Genomic DNA, 21,596 nt, shown 5'->3' on the forward strand with positions numbered 1-21,596 from the left:
GGTGCTCAATGGTATTTGAAAGTTAATGCTCCTGTCCTCTCAGATGGCAGCCCTTTCCATTAACCATGGAGATGTTTGTTTTTCTTAGAGAGAAAACAGTGGCAACATGCGCAAGCTGAAACTCCCCATTGCAACAGCACTCTCCTCAGCAGCTGGTGTTCAGGATCATGCTGCCTCTGGCGGTGGAGGCCAGGGATAATGGGAGGTCAGAGATAAGGGGCTGTGTATACATGTATAGGACACAACACTGGCTACCCCAGACTTAGATTAACTAATCTAATCATCCCTGATGATTGTTCATGCTGGCTGAATAATAATAATAATAATAATAATAATAATAATAATAATAATAATAATAATTCTATTTATACCCTGCCCTCCCCAGCTGAAGCTGGGCTCAGGGCGGCTAACAACAATCAAAATAATCCAACATTCTAAAAACCTTTCATTATAAAAATTAATTAAAATCAAATTGATGGCAACCATTAAGCAAAATTCTGTGCAGATTGCCAGAGGAGGGAGTCAGGCTGCACCCTGGCCAAAGGCCTGGTGGAACAGCTCTGTCTTACAGGCCCTGTGGAAGGATGTCAGGTCCCACAGGGCCCTAGTCTCTTGTGACAGAGCGTTCCACCAGGTTGGAGCCACGGCCGAGAAAGCCCTGGCTCTAGTTGAGGCAGGTGGAAGCTGATGGGATTTGGAGTCTAACACCAGCGGGAAGGTGCTATGTTGCCTTCGCCTGAATTAAATAGACTAGGCTCAGTGATTGATGCAACTTGGGGATACTAGATGCTTTTATTACAAGAGAAATGTTTCGTATTGCTGAAGAGAGGCTTTATTGATGTCATTAAGAGTAATAACATTGTATGCTTTGCTTATTGCTTGGGAGCCTGAATAATTCCAGATGCCTTTTCTAATACCTTGTCCTTGGAGTTCTTATTTATAAAGAGGACCTGAAGACCAAGGAAGAGAGAAGTCCCAGCATTAAAGGAGGTAAGTAGAAGGAATTAGAAGAAAAAAGAAAATGAATGGCACCTTTGGGGCAGATTCATACCATACCTTTAAAAGCTTGTCCAACACATTTTTGCCACAGAGAGCTACACTTCCCAGCACCCTTAAGAAACTACAGTTCTAAGGATTCTTGGGAGGGCAGTCATGGGCTTCCTTTCATGGATGCCTCTGCTGGATTGATGCCCATTCCATGACTGGAAGAGCATCCAAAAAGAATGTTCCTTGTATTTATTTATGCAACATTCTAGGCGTTTCCGCTTGCGCCACGTCTCTATCCTGACTTGACATCGACCACAGATGAATGATAAATTTAGTGGTCTGTCCTCCTAATGGAAAGTGTACCCAGAAAAGAAAACACAGGAGTTAGACAAATATGAATAACATCACACAAACAGGACCTTCTCTTCACATGAAAATCACTTAGCACAAGCGATGCAGGAACAAATGCCTCAGCCTCAGCGAGCTGGAATTTCCTTCATAGTGGACATACCGTGCTCAAAATCCGGATGATGGCCTGGTCATGTTTTTCTACTTAAAAAGAAGCCTGCCCTATATGCTTGTGATTGAAATGCCCTCGCTTTAAGGTAAACCGGCCGAAGTGTCAAATATATTTTTGACCTGAAATTTTTCATTCTGACTCTTTTTGAAATAATGGCTTCATTTCTTGTTATGGTTTTGCCTGCAGAATCTGTTTGCTTAAGAAGTAAATTCCAGGGTGAGCATTGGGACTCAAAGATAATTGTATCGCTCCACGTTAAAGAGAAAGAAAGTGTATCTTCATTTAACGGCAACACAACAGTGAATAGTGGAAACATGCACAAATGAGCCACATAATAATTATTAGCTCCTTGAGACTATGATATATCTTGAAGTTGTATATATTTTGAAATTAGGAAAGGAGGCTCCTCAGAGAAGGAGATGTGGGCTTTGGTGTCGGTGGTTCTGCATGGCATGGAGTAGATCCATCTTCTCAGGGCTGCTGTTGGATAACTCTGCTTCTGTGGACTTCTGGCCTGGGCCCATGAAGATCTTCTAATTTCAACTTATCACAGTTTATCATTTCATCCGAACCACAGATGAGGTTGGTTCTAACTATGGTTTATTCAAACAAGCCAGAATCAAAATTCATTTGGAAGCATTCTTTTCTGTTTTCAATTAATTGCTCATCGTTTCCTCCAGTCTCCTCACAACTGTGTCAGAGGAACGGGGGGGGGGCGGGTTTAACACATGAGCTTGAGACTTGTTCATGTAGCACTAAATTATGTTTCAGTCCAAACACAACCAATGTATCTATGAAATGGAGTCTCTATGTGGGTTTGGCTTACTGAATAGCTCCCCCCCAACCAACCAACCAACCAACCAACCAATAAATAAATAAATAAATAAAGTTTGTATTTGTTTTTAAAATGTTTTGAAATGTGGTGAGCTTTTACATAACCCAGGTGAAGAATTTCACTTACTGCTGCAATTTCTTGTATGAGAACAGCAAGGTACCTCATGTAAACACAAACCTTGCAGTGCAAGTCCAAAACATTTAGACTCAACAAAGTCTCTTTCTCTCTTAATAAAGGTCTTTTCCAATGTCAATTCACGTAATGCGAAAATCTGGCCTCTAAGTTAATACTGTCCAGCTTCTGAAAAGCAAAGTCTCATTAGGAATATATAACGCCAGCATTTTTTTTCTGAATAGTTTTTGAATCAAGACCGGGTAAAGTTGAGGTGAAAAAAATGTGGTGCCTGGAAAGTTTATTGAAGTTCAATCAATTCATTTTCTTGCTAGAAGTGTATTTTCAGCAGGAGATATTAAAATAAGCAGCACAAAAAACAGCCCATTGCTATTGGAGAATAACATTCCTAGAGCTGGTACATCACAAGGCTAATTTGTGGTACTTTACTGGAAAAGACACACTTGTTTTCTTTCCCTTTTCCATAATTTGATAATTCGAATGGTCATAAAAGTTCAAAAGAGCGATATATTTTGCACAGTGTATGAAAGCATCTAGGTCCATTGCTTTTAAACAATTGCTCTTAAATTCAGACAGGGGTTTCCCAACTTTTTCAGGCTAAGAGGTCCAGCTGCAGCATTTTGCACCAGCTGGAGCCTCCAGACTAGGCACAAGGATAGGCCCAGAGAGAGCACATTGCAATAATCAAGTCTTGAGGTTACCAATGCACGAATCACTATCCCTGTTCAAGAACAGCCTTAGTTGATGTACCATCTGTAGCTGGTAAAAGGCGCTCCTAGGCCCTGAGACTACATGAGCCTCCAGTGAAAAAGATGAATTTAGGAGCACCCCAAACTCTGAACCTGTTCTTCCAGAGAGAGTGCAACCCTAACCAGAACACACAACTGGCCAGTCTCCTGTACACAGGAACCACCAACCCACAGACGTCTTCCCAGGATTCAAGCATAGTTTATTGGCCTTCATCAACTCCACCGCTGCGCGCAGACAATCGTCCAGATCATGCGCTGCATGTTCTGACTCAGATGTTATGGGGAAGTTGTGCTGCATATCATCAGTATACTGTTGAGACTTTGCCCCAAAACTCTGAATGATCACAGCCAGCCACCAAGAAGCAGGAGCAGATACAAATTCCCCCAGTCACTCTGGACAGCTCCCAACAAAATATTCAGTTCCCAAACTGCGTCTGAACCCAGCTTTAAATGGAACTAGATAACCAAATAGTCTGTATCCTCCAAAAATTCCACATAATTATTGATCAATTTGTGCCTGCCCTCAATGCCACTGGGTTACTCTCCCAGTCTGCTGCCCCAACTCTCCTACCTAGTTTCCCATTGACAAAGAAGATGCAGTTGCACCTTGATTTATCTTAATGATAAGTTGAGCCTCCAACAACTACTATAAACTTTTGAATGAAAAGAGAAATGTAGCTAGTTTTAAGCATACAGTAGTTTCATTCATCTGAAGTTGTTCGAGCTGGAGCAGAGAGCTGGAGCAAATATAATTATAATCATAACACGTTGTTTTACATTGCCAGGAAGGTTTTCCATAGAATCATAGAATTCAGGAGCCCTATGGAAATAAATTGGGTCTGCTTGGTTCCCATTCACTTCAATGGGGCTTGTGCAAGAGAACCAACGAGTGAATTGTGCCCGTGGCTGTTGTGTTTATTTCTTAAATATGTTAGGACACTGATTTGGACATATTTTGACTAATGGAAATGAAGGATTCAAACATTATACCTATATCCCTTGTTCAAAAATTACATCACATATTAAAGCTCACTGCTAAAACAAAACATAACAATCCATATTTGGGTGAAGCCAAACCTACTATAAATTAAATTTACAAAAATTCTTTCAGTATAATTTATTGCCCTAGGACTGGGGAACAAAGCCAGTGACTTATCATATCACATGTATTGCAGAATGAAAACAAGGATTCTATGAACCAAGACCAGAAAATTGAGTTAGGGCCCATTAGATATTGCAAATACTATTTCCATTGCTTTCTTGCCATGAGAACAATTCACATGATATCAATTTAATTCTCTCTCTTTTTTATTCTTTAGGCAAAGAACCTGAAAAAGGTTTGGCAGAAAAAGGTTCCTGATGAAGATCTTCACTCACCCCATCTTCCCTGGTGGGGTACGGGGTGCAATTTTATGGTTCACCCCAGGTGCCCAAATGTCTTGGACCGGTCCTGTATGCTGCATTAATAAACTATTTCCTCCCAGTTTCATCCAAGCATAAAATTAATAATAGTAATAAAATATAATCTGTTAACAGGGTAGGTTTATGACTGAGAAGCAAAATAGTGGCAGAAGCTTGGCAGGCATAAATGGCAGGCGTTGATAAAACAGTGTTTGCTGTTGTTTTTCAGCTCTAGGAAGTCTCTTAATTTCACCTCAGCTTTTTAGAATTCTGTTTCAACGTGGGTTTTAGCTGGTCAAGCTGTTTTTTCCCTAGAAATGTTGTTCATTTTAGCTTAGTGTTGTCTATGTCTACATTGGAAGCTGCTCTGAGAACTTGTGCTGAAAGGTGGGGAACTTAAATGCCTAAACCAATTAGCCCTCTCACTTAATCTGCCTGTGAGTTAGACAGAAGGGCTGGTGAATGTCGTGCATCATTTGGGCAAAAAGGTATTTTACAAACCCTGAATGTTTAGGCCAAAAAGTGTGGATCTGTCGCAGACCTCCTTACTTTGCTACCTTAAATCTGTCCATTTTGCAGAGCTGGAGTTGTACAGTGCAGTGGCGTAGCGTGGGTTGTCAGCACCCGGGGCAAGGCAAGTAATTTGCGCCCCCTAACCCGTGGATTTGCGCCCCCTAACCCCCAGATGTTGCGCCCGGTGTGGCCGGCCCCCCTGCACCCCCCACGCTACGCCACTGGTACAGTGGTACCTCTAGTTAGGAACCTAATTCGTTCCAGTGGTCTGTTCTTAACCTGAAACTGTTCTTAACTAGAGTCCTGCTTTCGCTAATGCCCCCACTTGCCCCCACTGTGCCGCCGGCACACGATTTCCATTCTCATCCTGGGGTAAAGTTCTCAACTTGAGGTAACTCTTCTGGGTTAGCGGAGTTTGTAACCAGAAGCGTTTGTAACCTGAGGCGTTTGTAACTCAAGCTACCACTGTACCACACATCTCCTTGAAGTTTGTATGTTGGGACTCTGGCCAAGAGTGGACTGTGTGTGATGTGTGTTGTTCTGTCAGTTGCATTCACTTAGACGATATTCTTCACATTAATGGTATGGGAGGGGCTTCTGCCCATGACAGCACCCTTTACAAACTGTCCATTTGTAAAGTTACGTGCATTTCTAGAGATGGACCCCGCCTTTGTATCTCAGAAGCAAATCCAGCTGTTCTGCTTAATTCACCTCACGCTCTGAAAATGAGCTTGCCACCAACTTAACCCCCCCCCCCATGTCTTTGATGCCAAACGACTTGAGAGAAGAAAAAGGATGCTGGCATTTTTAAAGCACCTTTTTTTTGGTCAGATTATCTTAGTAAGAAGCAGCTGGATTTTGCCCGACTTCTTTGTGGCTTTCATGGATGACAACCATAGATTTAACAGCAACCAGACATCACACTTCATTTAGATGGCCCAACTGTGTGTTTTTCCCCAAGCCTTCCTGATCCAAAATGCATCAAGACATTTACAGTTTCTCCTCCATGCTGACCTTTTGGATGTTGTAAATAATAGGGGCTGTAATTTGCCTATGTCTTTTTTTTTAATCCCTCTCTATTTCTCAACAGTTTGCGGGTTCCATTCTCATAGGATTCCATCATCGACTTCAATATCACAGAAAACATTATGTCAGCCTGCCTTAATATCAGTGAGAATCAGCCAGATCGTTGACGCATAATTTGGCCTATGTGGTAGCAGAGTGTTTCAAGAAACTCTCTATGGGATAAAGAGTAAATTATAATAAGTCTTTCTGCTTCTGCATGGCAGCCCTCATTCTTCTATGGCCAAACCTCCAAGTTAACCTCATTTGGAAGACTACTATAATATGCTCATGATCTCTGATCTGGATTTGCTCATATCCTCGCTCTAATGCAAGATGAGAAGCTGACGAAAGACACTTGGCAAAGGAGATGTCCAGTCATAATTATTGTCCTTACACGTGCATAATCCCATATCTGCCTATAATCCACCTTCCTGCTACTTAATTCTGAATGTCATAGTGTCTCAGCTATTTATCCTCTTCAGGGCTCTCTTCCGAACACTTTCTATATTGACAAACGACTCAGGTTACGGCAAAGATCAATGGGACTACATTACAGGAAGCGAGTTCCAATTAAATGGTCAGAAAGACCTTCCCCATTTTAAGGCTATTTAGGTAGTAGAATAAATTGCCTTTGGATGTTTTGTCTAAGCTGGAGATTTAACAGAAAAGGCTGAATTAGCCTATGGATGGGACATTAAAAACGGCACAGCAAAGACACTTGACTAGTATGAATAGGCAGGGAATTCCAGAGAGTATTGAATGGACATTTATCATTTAAAAGATGCCAAATATGGGTGCATTCAGACACAGGGAATATTCCATTAGTTTTCTTTATTATAATGTTAGTGCTTCTATCCTGGTTTCTAACACTCATTTCATGCTGCAGTGCATGTTGCATTATGGAGCTGTGGCTTTTATACCATATACCATCACTTCTGCTACTTAGGAGAAAAGCAATGACAAACCTAGACAGCACCTTAAAAAGCAGAGACATCACCTTGCTGACAAAGGTCCGTATAGTTAACGCTATAGTTTTCCCACTAGTGATGCATGGAAGTGAGAGCTGGACCATAAAGAAGGCTGATTGCCGAAGAATTGGTGCTTTTGAAGTATGGTGCTGGAGGAGACTCTTGAGAGCCCCATGGACTGCAAGAAGATCAAACCTATCCATTCTTAAGGAAATCAGTCCTGAGTGCTCACTGGAAGGACAGATCCTGAAGCTGAGGCTCCAATACTTTGGCCATCTCATGAGAAGAGAAGACTCCCTGGAAAAGACCCTGATGTTGGGAAAGATGGAGGGCACAAGGAGAAGGTTACGACAGAGGACGAGATTTTTGGATAGTGTTCTCGAAGCTACCAGCATGAGTTTGACTAAACTGTGGGAGGCAGTGGAAGACAGGAGTGCCTGGCATGCTTTGGTTCATGGGGCCATGAAGAATTGGACATGACTAAACGATTAAAAAACAACAACCAGTCACTTAGCACTAAATTTTACTGACATCAGTGGCCACGGTGTGACACAACAATAAACATAGTTGGAGAACATCACTACTCCCCACATTTTCCCTCACATGGGTGCTTTCATTTCCCCGTGGTTCACTCATGAAAATGGGAGGAAAGAACTGTTTGCCAATGTACTGCCTCAAATTCTGTCACTTTACTCTCACAATTTTGGGGGTTAATGGGGTTCCAAATGGATTTTTTTTTTTAATGGAAGCAATTAACAAAGAAATGTGCATTAAACATCCACTAGATCCCACTAGATTTTTGGAAGTGGCTTTTACATTGTGTGAATGCTTACATCTAATATGGAAATTAACAGAGGGGTATGTTGGTGGCACTGTGGGTTAAACCACAGAGCCTAGGACTTGCCGATCAGAAGGTCGGTGGTTCGAATCCCCACGACGGGGTGAGCTCCCGTTGCTCGGTCCCTGCTCGGTCAACCTAGCAGTTCGAAATCACATCAAAGTGCAAGTAGACAATAGGTACCTTCTGGTGGGAAGGTATACGGCGTTTCCGTGTGCTGCTCTGGTTTGCCAGAAGTGGCTTAATCATGCTGGCCACATGACCAGGAAGCTGTACGCTGGCTCCCTCGGCCAGTAAAGCGAGATGAGCGCTGCAACCCCAGAGTCGGCCATGACTGGACCTAATGGTCAGGGGTCCCTTTACCCTTTACCTGTGTTGGGGAAACAAAATAAATGGCCATGTGAATGAAGCCTATATGACTAACATGCAAGTAGAAATCTAGCAGGCAGATACAGGCAAGACTATGAACACTGAAAACACTGAACAGTAAAAAAAAAAAAGTATTTATCCTCATTGTTGAAAGTAGCAGACATTAAAATTAATGTACCATCTCATTTGCCTTTCAATTTCAGTAACTTTCAGCAGTGGTCATTCTGTAAAAGGGGTATATGTGGATAAGTCACATTGTTCCCAGGAAAGAATTTTGGATAATTAAGTTTTATGAAATAGAGATTCTAGTCTTTAAGCTCTTTCCCTGGCTATTTTGAGCAAATAATCAAATTATACAAGAACAGATTGACCCACTGAAAAGGGCAGACTAAGGCAACAATTTACTTATACAGAATGTAATAAATGAATGACAAGTATAAACTTATTACACATAGTAAATTCCCAGGAAAACCTTATGCTTATTTCTGGGGATCCAAAGTTTATGGACTGGGTTTTTCTATTTAGAAATGAGTGATTCAACTGGTTCAACATCATAAAATCATATCAACAAAAATTCCCCAGAGTCCAAACCAGTGACTATGCTTGGGAACTATCTGAGCATCTACTATTATAAATCACTAAGGAAGTTTGGTCTGGTAAATATTTCAGCCTATTTTCAGAGAAAGGCGAAACATCAAAGGTTCAGCCTTTTATATTCTAATTATTTGAGGATGCAGATCAATTTATAGATGGCATTGGCTGATAAACTATGTCCCTCTGGCAGCCTTTATTTTCATAAAGACTTTGAATCATCTTCTACTCCTGCATTTACTTTCCTAGACTTAGAATTGCTTAGGTGGGCCTATAGATTTCAGTCATGGAGGAAGGATTTAGCTAGTACTTTAAGGATTAGCAATCTGGATTGCCTCTCAGCAAACTCCAATACTGTCCTTTCTGCCATGATTGACACACAGAGCATCAGTAAAGTGGCACCAGTTCTTCCTACACAGTTGTGGGCATATGGAGCTTGTTCATTGGCCTCATCAGATTGCAGCTAGCTCTGCTTAACACAAAGAGAGATAACTGGCTTATTTGATCCAGTTGGGTCAGTATGGAAAAAAGAACTGGAAAGTGTTTCTGCAACAAAAAGTGAGGGGGGGGGGAGTAATTTTTATGTTACGGAAATTGAGATTGCAATGTTATGTAGGAATTCCAGACATGGTATTTTTCTTTTTAAAACATTGTGAAATTTCCCACAGCTCATTTGTATTGATATTATACAGCTTTATTAATGAACTGCCAATGATGGTGTTAAGTTGCTAAACTTGGGTAGAAACAGGAGAAGGAGCTAACACTGAAGTGAAATCTCCAACTGAGGAAAAACACCACAGTAAATTCTACAAAACCACATGCATTTTGTCCTTTCTTTGATAGCAATAGAACTGCATAGGCCTTCAAAAAGAAGGCAAATGAGGCATTTATCCATGTTTTGCATGAGGAAGAGAGTTGGCAGTTGTTTGGGGTGACTATTTCTTTTCTGCATGCTAAATAACAATGGGCACAGTTAGGGATGGATGAATCTCTCAGTTTCAACCTCTTACTGGTTCTCATTTTTCCTGTCTTAAGTTCAGTTATCTACATTTCCACATCATTTTGCATTTAGAAAAAAAGCCCTGATGAAAATTAATCAGCATTTAGTATGAATTTCTTCTACTATACACATTTTTCTATCCAATTTTGCCTAATATACATGTTTCCAAACCAAGTTTCCATATTTTGCATGTTGTTCTCTAACTCACACATTCATGTTGCCTTAGTAAATACAATTCTGTATACATTAGTTGCCTGAAGAACTGCATTGAAAAAAATTGAAAAAAAGTGCAAACCACGAAGAATCACTATGTTTTAGTTCACATATCATTTCAGAAAGTATGAATTAGGAAGGTTCACCTTTAAATGTGAACTGAAATAAATTTCTTCTCCATTCTTGGCACAACCCCATTGTCATGAAAGACCTCTTCCTTGCACTGGTATTTGTGCAAATAACCTTCCAGTGTTTTTACTGCACCTGGCGTATGATAGCAGCAGCCACAGAAACAAGACTAACATTGACAAAAATAACCTCATGAATTTGGGGGGGGAAAATCAAAGAGCTGTTGTAAAGTCATTCATAAACCACAAAACACTAAGTAGGAAGGAAAATGAGGAAAACAAGCAGAATAATGCACCATTAGGCACTTGATACAAACTTGTGCTAGATGCTTCGAGCACTCATGCTGCAAAATAGTTACTGAACTGGTCAGGAGGGAGAATGACATAGATTTATAGAGCTGAAAGAAACAGAAGACCACCCCGTCTACGTTACTTTCACAAAGGTAATGTCTGCCACACATTATGTGAAATCATGTGGTTAGCGTTGTTTTTGACTGTAAGTGTTGCAATGAAGTACTGCCTAACTGACCAAACTATCACATCATTGCGGTCACAGTGCGAGGGTGCCCTTTCAGAAAAGTGCTTGCAGAGTAGATAGCTGTAGATTGTTCACGACCCAAGAAAGATGCTGTAGGAAAAGCCAAGCAAACAATACCAGAGTCAATGGGGAATCTGTACTGAACTCCAGCCTTAATTTTATAACATTAAATTAAGTGTCTCTTCATTGCTCAACAAAACCATGTTACTGATGCATTGTGTTTCAGAGAGCCCATTCGGATGCAGTTTCATTTGCCAACAAGTTTAATGTCTCACTTAAGGCTGAATTTAGCAACATACAGGGTTGTGTAGAAAGTGCAGTTGATGGTACATCTACTTTCAGTGGCTGCGGCAAAATTTTCCACATCTTTCTCCAATTTAAGCCACAACTCAGTAGAGGCAATCTGCATCCAGAAACAGATTTCAAAATATATTTGCCTACCCGGGCAAAAGGTAGGTGGGTGAGGAGGAGACTTGTAAGAAGCAACCAGGGGCTTTGGTCCCATCAGAAAATGGTTGGCCACATTCTGCACAAGCTGAAATTTTCCTTGGTTGTACAGTTAAAAGCACGACGTGCAAAAGGACATTGCAGGGTATCGCTGGAGAATGGTCCATTACCTCCTAGAAATTCAGGTTTGTGTCAAGCCATTTTGGAGTTATTTTTCTCACCTATTGATTTACAGACATTTGCTTCTCCTTACTTAGCAAGTCCCCTAAGTAAAATGAAGAAACTACTGTTTTGTTTTTGTGTGGTCCCATTTCACTTCCAAACTGATTGTCACTCAGTTGGCTGTTGGACAGAACAGTGATTCAGACTTACTTACATTCTCTCAAATGTGAAGCCTACCTTGTCTATAGTTATCATCGTTCTCTCCGGTATGAACTTGAATGGCATTTTGTTGATGGTGAGTCAGTGTCTGAAATATGAGGCACATATTCAAATCAGCTACTAGAATTTATTAAAAAGAAAATTGCCCAAGTAGGCTGTAGCCAAATACCTAATGATTAACAATTATTATAGCACATGATCCTTCTTTGGCAGAAAACATATCCCTTGGATTTCCTAAGAAATGCCTAAATGCGGCTATGGTTGCCACAGCTAAATGCTGGCAATCTTGTCTTTGCCTCAAAACATGGGAGGAGTGCCAGATGGCTTGCTTGCTTTCTATTTTGAAGCTTCAGCATTCACAACCTTTGTATTACATGTCTGTGTAAAGAAAATGTTCTGTAACCTTCAAGCAAATATTTATAACTGAAAATTCAAGAAAGGGCAGTGTCCCTTGCTCAACTATGAGGTTAAGATGGTAAAGCTATTATTTGAAAATGAAAACTCTTTAATGAATATTTACCACACACAAATTGCTTTAGCATTCTTTGGCGTTGATCACCTTCCTTTTTTTAAAAGGGATGATCTTATTTGAATGTCAAAACAACTTGAAGACAAGGGAACAGGACGTCCCACGAAGAATACTGAAGCTCAGCAATCGTGATCCCTTTGTGTTGACTTTAGCCTTTTGCATTGAATGTAATGAAGGATAGTTTGAAATAGTTGAACGACTGGAAGCCCAAATAATTACCTGTTATGCAGATAATCTGCAATGGCACTTTAGACAAATGTTAAGTTGCTCCGGCACTCCAGGTGATGGACCTATGGATCTGAATCTCATATTCGGTACATTTTCAGAAGCCTGAATACCAAGAAACTTGAGCACCAAAATATCAGGGAATAATAATAATAATAATAATAATAATAATAATAATAATAATAATAATTTATTTATACCCTGCCCATCTGGCTGGGTTTCCCCAGCCACTCTGGGTGGCTTCCAACAGAACACCAAAATACAATAACCTATTAAACATTAAAAGCTTCCCTAAACAGGGCTGCCTTCAGATGTCTTCTAAAAGTCTGGTAGTTGTTTTTCTCTTTGACATCTGGTGGGAGGGCCTTCCACAAGGCGGGTGCCACTACCGAGAAGGCCCTCTGCCTAGTTCCCTGTAATTTGGCTTCTCGCAGCGAGGGAACCATCAGAAGGCCCTCAGCACTGGACTTCATGCTTTTTCCAGCATGTTTTCATCCCAGTTATTCAGATCAGTGAATAAGACTCTGCCTTTCTGTTCCTTCCTTGTGGAGTTGCACGTACAATTACAACAGCACAACATCACTTTAGAGTTTGGAAGAATCATTAACACACTTTCATTTCAGCAGAAGTATTTGATTGGTTCTGATGGTTTGTTCTGATGGCTTATGTTTCTTTGAGGATTTCTTGACACTTCATTTTGATCTGGCAGAGCAAACACATTAATATCATTCAGGCATTCTGAAATAAACATTTCCTTTCATAAGAATTTACTGATGTAATAGGTACCACTATAATAAATTTAAACTGTCAAATATATTTATGTGTGCTTTGGGTCTCCCTTTCCTGCCTATATCAGAGACAAAATTCTTATGAACTTTAGCAGTAGAGACATCCATAGTTTTTGACATCTGTGTGGCTGTCTTACAGATATAAATACTTCTTTGCTTGTAGCTAAGGCCAGCTAATGTTATATTTTAAAAAAACAGTTGAAAGTATAAAATTATTCATCAAGTGTTGCTTTTATTATTGCAACAGTCGGAAGATATAATGGCCTAGTGCCATTATTAACAACATCCACTGGAAGTCGTTCATAATGGCACTTGCTTTGTTTAATGATTTTCCTTAAACATCCCTAAACAAGAAATCTGAGTGACACTTCCAATTCTGAAAAAAATGTATGTTCTGAAAGTATTGTCAGCATTTAACTCACACCACATTTTGCTTTGTTATTATGACCAGAGTTATTGCTGGACAGTGTAACGTTTAGAATAAAATAAACAGAGCCCTTCTACATAGTACATTTCTTTGAACATCTATGATTGAAAATTGTGAATGTATTTTCTATCCACAAATATACTTCAGGCTGGTTCATCCTGAAAGTCATCTTTTCAATGTTAAATATTAATATTAAACTCAAACTTGGACCTAAAAGATACCATGGAATCTAGGATAGGCAGGTGGTACTTCAGAAATTGATGCATTGGGCTGCCATAGTTCTGCCCTGATCCTGCTGTCTCATGCTAAATCAGTGTTTTGCCAGATAGAACTATTCCATTTATAGCCAGCCTTTCCTTCAAGGAAATTTACAATGCAAGAGTCCCATGATATTCTGGCTTTCCTGGGTGCAAATATATTCTTGTCTTGAAACAATTAAAACAGAAATGGGCATTAAACTAGATTCTGCAAGATTTCCAGAAGTGGATTTTACATGATGTGTGAAAGATCACATAAAATGTGAAAATTAACAGGTATGGGAATGCTGGGAAGACAGAATAAAATGCTTGGTGAATGCAGCCAGAGCCTTAATTTAACATTCTGACCGTACAAGGGCCAGTCATCTCTGTCAGCATGTGTGGTTGCGCCTCTGCTATGTTTTGCTCAGAGGTTGCAAAATATAGGGAATACACAGACATTCTGAGGTTGAGAGGCCTGGGTAAATCTCTTCCTTTCTTCTCACTTGGGGTTTGCTGCTTGTTAGTGTTCATGTGCCCCCTTCATGTGTGAACACTCCATTACAAACACAGCCTTCCTCCTAGATTTGCAATTTATCATCTGGGCTAGGAGTTCCGAGGGCAGACATCCTGTCAAACTTTACAGCCTTTCACATCAATCTCACATTACTCCAAATGTGGCGCCTTCCAGTAAGGACAGTCATATTTTCAGAATCTGAATAAAGAATTTTGTTTTCAATCCCAGATTTTGTATCAATTTCATCTGAAGAGATAGAATAACCTGGCCCTTTCTCTCTGGGGCATCAGATATTTGTAATTCCTGAATCTAATATTGTGCTCTCATTACCTTCCTGTTTTCGAGCAGACTGTCTGGGTTTTCCAGTTGTCTGAAATCTCCCCATTACAAGTCATTTTAACATGAGGTTGGAAGCTGCTTGCTTAAACTGGACAAAAACTGTGCCTCTGTTTCCCCCTTTTGCCTCTCTTTATCCTGCTCAGGTTGCAAATTCTGGCAGGGAGCAATGCCACAGTTTGACAGCTGCTTCAATAGCTTTTCTTAAGAATTTGCTCAGTTGCTTTGAGCATCCTCAAGACAGGTACCAGAATCTGGCACTGAAAAAAATCCTTGCGCAATAGTGTCATTCAAGTGCTTGATGATTGACAGAGTCCCTCAAGAGATATCTGAAGGATTGCAGAAATCCTGCTGGTGCATCAGATACGAAATCTAGAAGCATCACAGGACACAAGTTTGTTTGTGATTCCAGTAGGGGAAAATTTAAAATTTATTTTATTATTTCTCCATTTGAATATCATTCTGATACACAGCCTAGAAATAAGTCATTGGTACTGTGGCAAATCGCTTATTCTCTATAATCTAGTTTGTTCCCATTTTTAAAGACACAAGACTGTTCAACCTGTGATTATTAAAAATAACTGTACTTGGGGAAAAAAGAAATGAATCCAAATCAGCTTATCACCAGGAATGTGCTTTCAACCAGCCTTTGGGGAAGTTTGGCTTCTTTTTGCTGAGTTCTACACAGGAATGGTTAAATATTGTTTCTCCAGTCTCCTAATGTTCTTAATTTAGTGCTGGCATTTATCGTTTCCCTCAGGCAGACAATTCGGCTTCCCTTGGGGATGAACCAAGCAGTCACACTCACAAGTAGACATATCCCAGAGCCACTTCTATTGAGCTGTTCCTGCTTTCATGTGACAGTCCCTGTGTCTATGTTTGTGTACTCTTGATTCCCTAGTAACCACCTCTCCCTCATTTTTGAAGAGGCATACAAAAATGCCAGAGGACGGCCTTTAATTTTCCCACATGATAACTTGGTGTTCCCCGCAGAATAACGACCGCTTGGTTAAGGGAAAATAAATTGAGAAAAATTTGAAAAGGAGATACTGTAAACTACAATACTGGCTGCTTCTGCATGTCTCATGTCAAATATTGATCATTGTTTGGATATCTTCAAATCCACTGTAAAGCAGATACTTTCAAATCTGACCGCTACTAAATGTCTACTATCAGATACTGTCGGATATGAAAAAAGGTAAAGGTAAAGGACCTCTGGACGGTTAAGGCCAGTCAAAGGCGACAATGCGGTGTGGCGTTCATCTCGCTTTCAGGCCGAGGGAGCCGGTGTTTGTCCACAGACAGCTTTCTGGGTCATGAGGCCAGCATGACTGAACCGCTTCTGGCGCAATGGAACACCATGACAGAAACCAGAGCTCACAGAAACACAGTTTACCTTCCCGCCAATATCAGATATAGATGGTTGTAGGTATGATAATGTCAAACTCCTGCTGTTGAAAGAAACTTCTCCTCAAACTCTGTATTAAATTTCCCCCGCTAAACCTCTTGGGACTGTGCTAGTCTCTCTGAATATCCTCTTACAGGTAGGTAGCTGTATTGGTCTGCCATAGTCGAAACAAAATAAAACAAATAAAATAAAAAAATTTAAAAAATCCTTCCAGTAGCACCCTAGAGACCAACTAAGTTAGTTATTGGTATGAGTTTTCGTCTGAAGACGTGTGCATACACACGAAAGCTCATATCAATAACTAACTTCTTCATTCCAACTCTCTTATGGGCAAGCTTCCAAGGGTTGTGGGCTGGACCAGACATGAAAGTGAGAAGAGCAACAACTGTAAATTTGACCACTGTGCAGTAGGCTGGTTCCTACATACACTCATATACTCTCCTCCAGGCAAGCATTATCAAAGACAAATTCCAGTCTGGAAACAAAAGCATTTGGGAGTTCAAAGCACATCCAGTGAGGGGTGTGGCCTGGAGAGAGGGCCTGACACAGATGGCTTAGGGGGCACATTTGACCTCCAGGCCTGAGCTTTCCCACCTCTGTTATAGATATTGCTAGCTTGGACCACCCCTAATATATGTCAGTATTTAAAATCTCAAACAGTTTTTGGGACAGAAAATCCTGTCTTGCTCTCTGTATGGCAGATCTTCCAATGGTCTTCAGCTGCAAAGGATCTCTAAGTTGTAATTACCACCACTGTTGATGCTACAAACATAGGAAACTGTCCTATACTACTTTGGACCATTGCTAGCTCAATAATGTCTTCACGAGCCTTCCCAATCTGAAGCCCTGCAGATGTGTTGAACAACAGTTCTCATCAGCCCTAACCATAGCTGTCAACTTTTCCCTTGTCTTGTGAGGAATCTTATTCGAAATAAGGGAATTTCCCTTTAAAAAAGGGAAACGTTGACAGCTATGGCCCTAATCAGCATGGCCAATACTAAACTCAATGGGAATCATGGTCCAAACCATCAGGTGGGCACCAGGTTGGGGAAGGTTGGACTATCCTGATTGGTAGGGGCTGTGTTTTTCAGACAGGCATTTCCCAGACTTGGCAATGCGAGGGGTTGAACATGGGAACTTCTGTATGCAAAGCGTTACTGAGTTACAGCACTCCCACTAATTGTTTGGAATTGCAGGGAGCTAGGGAGACTCCCCTGAGAGAGTAAAGTATTGAAATGGGAGAAAAATTCAAAGGTATATTGCAGGGGTAAGCAACCTTTTTCAGCAGGGGGCTGGTCCACTGTCCCTCAGAACTTGTGGGGGGCCAGACTATATTTTTTTTGGGGGGGGGGAATGAACAAATTCCTATGCCCCACAATAACCCAGAGATGCATTTTAAATAAAAGGACACATTCTACTCATGTAAAAACATGCTGATTCTCGGACCATCCATGGGCCAGATTGAGAAGGCAATTGGGCCTGATCCAGCTCCTGGGCCTTAGTTTCCCTACCCATGGTATATTGGTTTGGGAGAGAGAGACATGCACCTCTCATAACCTGAAGCACTATTTGCTTGACTGTGTAGAGGGTGGCTCATCACTGGGGCAGCTGCAGTTTCTCCTGTTTATATTTGGTCTCTTCTTTTGGCAAAGAGTTCAAGGCCACTCAGTACACTTCAAGGCTGAGAAGGAATTTGAACCCAGGTCTCCCTGGTCCTAGTCCAACACCAACAACACACAATCCTCTGTTCCACAACGGCTCTCAGATAAGATCCCAATCCTCCTCTTTCTTTAAGAAAAGGTCTTGGGGGGAGGGGGTTGCCAGATGTTTTCTCAAAGTAGCCCAGCTGCCTTTTATAGCATCCTTATGCCAGCATTTATGACACAGGATCCGTCACATGGAGAGTTGCAGCTGAAAGAAAGACAACAAGTGAGGGAAAGTTCAGAGAGGCCAATTTTCTCTCTCTCCTGAATTCTTTCTGAAGAGGGTGGATAAGACAACAATGCTCTACAGACAAAGATTGGCAAGGAACAAAGAGCGATTTTATGTGCAATACTTGGAACTGTTTTCCCTAAAAAATGTAATAATTCTTAATAGACTTCAATATATTTCCTTTGTTGCTATTTCCCCCCCCCCCAATCAAGGAGTGTGCCAATGTAAATTTAAAAGTGAATTCGCCCTGTAGGCAGAAAGATGCACAGTAACTATTTTTATTAGGATACTGTGCTTATTACAAAAATGCAGACCAGGAATAGGGAACCCTCCAGAAGTTATTGGACTCAATTGTCCTAATCGCTGACCATTGGCCATGCTGGCTGGGGCTGATGGGAGATGACATCTGGAGGACCACAGGTTTCTCATCCTTCCTGCAGACAGACAAATGCGAAGGAATCTGGGTGGCATCTTTTTAAGATGGAGAATTTTCTTCTTCTTCAGCATTTCAAAATGCAATAACATAGACCTTTAGGCAGACTTTAACTTTTAGAACATTCCTGCATCAGGAAGACTTTCAGTCATTATCAAATAAGAGCAGATGCCAAAAGATGGTTACAAGTCAAATAACATGTCAGAATCCGGGAGGGCAATCAGCACACAGGAAGAGAGCTCTGCACTGATCACTCATTTAGACCGTGTCACCATTCCTTAATGTATGGAGGTGTTTTTACACAGGGAAAGCTTCCAGCATACCGCAAAAAAATTCATGGAGGAGAAGGCTAGTGGTGGATACTATCCACGATGGCTATGCCCTACCTCTGCAGTTGGAGGCTGTAATGCTTCTGTGCTCTTGTGCTCACATCCTTTATGGAGGACTGTCACAGTTCTTTATGGAGGCCTGACCTGCTGGGAGTCTGAAGGGCCCTGCCCTGCTTCTCTCCACCTGGCTTGGGGCGGGGCCTGACAGGCTCCATAAAGGACTGCTGCTGCTGCTGGGCAGAGGGTGTCAGGAGCTCGTCCTACACTCGAGTAGGACCCTGGCAGAAACACATGCCTGACTGGCATGTTCTCTCCCTCCTGGTCTTTTGTTCAGGAGCTTCAGAACAGCGACAGATGCCAACAGACATCAGCACACTTAGGGATCCACAGAGTCTTCAACAGCTTGTGTGACAGACCTCAGCAACTCAGCATTTTGGCTAATCTACTTTATTTACATATAAACACACACGGAGCATTCCAACATGGCTCCCTCTCTCTCTAGCATCAGGCAGCAAAGAGAGAAAGAACAAAAGACAATAGTCCCACTTCACGGAACACGGTAATACAAACATCCTGTCTCCGTCACTTCCCACTCTGTGGAGTCAAAACATACACCACCATGTGATAGACAACAATCCCATGGCTGCAATCATTGAGCAGGAATTCTAACAGAGAGGGCTCCATTTTTGTTTTCTGTTTGTTTTTAAATTGTTTTTATTTTTTTATCTATGCCATTTTAAATTGTGATTGATATTAATGCTGTATTCTTAGATGTAGATTTTATGATTTATGTGGAAATTGTTTTTTATTTGGTTGTGTACTTTTTGATGTGTTTATTGTTTATGACTTTTGTTATGTTGATCATTATGTAAATCTTGTCATGTTGTAGCTGCCTTGAGCATTGTTTTAACTATGGGAAGGCAGCATACAAATAAAATGATGATGATGATGATGATGATGATCCTGCTTGTGTTTCCTGCAGACATCTGGTTGGCCACTGTGAGTACAGGATGCCATTGGACTGATCCAGCAGAGCCCTTCTGGTGTTCTTATGAATGTGCCAGAAACAGATGTCATTTAGGGAGTGCAGAGGGCAGTCCCCCTGTTTCACATTACCTGGATGCCCACAGAAGCATCAGTTTAACAGGGTGATGCATGGCCCAGCTGCACAAGGGCTGGGGAGGGAACTATCGTCCCTCATTCTTTTATGGGGAACCTATGGCCCTCTAGTAATCATCCCTGACTTTTGGAGCAAGAACCTCTGGAGAGCCACAGACTCCTCATCCCTCTTGTAGAGAATCTATGTTGCTATGGTAATGTATTCCTAGGTGCGTGATTTGGAGCCCAAATCCATTATGGGAAGTGAGATATTACTCATGAAACTACATTCGACTTTAATAATAATAATAATAATAATAATAAATTATTTATACCCCGCCCTTCCTGGTTTAAAAACCGGGCTCAGGGCGGCTAACAGCAAATATAAAACATTAATTAAAATGTTTTAAAATTAAAAACAGCATAAAATACAACATAAAATGCAGCATCAATGTAAATAAAATTCAAAAATTCAGGGGTCATTTTTTTTTGGGGGGGAGAGGTATTAGGTACAGTGGTACCTCAGGTTACATACGCTTCAGGTTACATACACTTCAGGTTACAGACTCTGCTAACCCAGAAATAGTGCTTCAGGTTAAGAACTTTGCTTCAGGATGAGAACAGAAATTGTGTGCAGGTGGCGCGGCGGCAGCGGGAGGCCCCATTAGCTAAAGTGGTGCTTCAGGTTAAGAACAGTTTCAGGTTAAGTACCGACCTCCGGAACGAATTAAGCTCTTAACATGAGGTACCACTGTAATGTGTAAAATAATGAATTGTTGCAAAAATATATGACAGAGTTTTGGTGTATTTTGTCAAGGGAATGGTAATCCAGAAGTGCTGCTGCTGATGGCCTAGGCTGTGGCATTTGGTATCTACGAGCTCTGTTTTCATTTATCTTTCATTTACCCTGAATTGTAGACTAAGGAGAATGCCATAGTACAGTACTGTAAGCAAAAAGTTATGATAAGAGTCTAGTCAACTGTTACAGGCAGGGAAAGAAGTGCTTTTTGCTGAATTTCCTTCTGACTCCCGTAATTTCTACAAACTACAGATTAGGAGGCAAACAACAGCTTTGTGCCAACTGGAAAGCCAGAAACTGCGCTTTCATAAAGTGGCAGAAGAAACTTTTCAATTCGTGTTTGGAAACCTATCAAGTTTCAAGTGCCGCAGAGAAAATAAAATAACCGACATGATCAGGCCAGAGCACATAGTTCCAAATTTGCCTTGGCATATATGGCTAAACCATGTTATATAGTCATTCAGTGATTCACGGCATAATATTGTACTGTACAATTAAACACTATTAAAATACATCAAGATAAGCCCTTTTAGCAATGATCACATGTTAAGCAAATAAACATCCTAGTATTTCTACTACTTCTACTGTTGCTGCTACAACAACCAGTCCTTTATTGAATGGTTCTCCACTCACACCATAGGCCTGGAAGAGGCTTCTCTTCCAAATAAATAAGGCAAAAGAATGTTGAGGGATTAGGCTGGATTGTACCACTTCAGACAACAGCTGGTGGATTATGGTTTTCAACTCTCCTCTTCCACTTTCCCAAACTCTCTAGCAAATAGAAAAGAAACACAGCAGTTCTTTGCCTGCCATGCTGTTTTCTATTTTCTGGAAGTTTGTTTGTTTGTCTTACTGCAGAGGAGC

At 41.0% G+C, this 21,596-nt stretch overlaps 1 long non-coding RNA gene across 1 annotated transcript in view; it reads right to left on the minus strand.

The window, feature by feature from the left end:
* Positions 1-1,275: 1,275 nt before the first annotated feature.
* The window catches only part of LOC310682600, a 31,788-nt gene continuing 11,467 nt past the window's right edge, over positions 1,276-21,596 (minus strand). The window contains exons 2-3 of the long non-coding RNA XR_014514041.1: positions 11,694-11,763; positions 1,276-1,334 (exon numbers count right to left, since the gene is read on the minus strand). This is a non-coding gene — a long non-coding RNA (uncharacterized lncRNA). The remainder of the gene's footprint in view (positions 1,335-11,693; positions 11,764-21,596) is intronic.

This window comes from Podarcis tiliguerta, assembly GCF_965153285.1.
Source record: "Podarcis tiliguerta genome assembly, chromosome: 1".
Taxonomy (NCBI): Eukaryota; Metazoa; Chordata; class Lepidosauria; order Squamata; family Lacertidae; genus Podarcis; species Podarcis tiliguerta.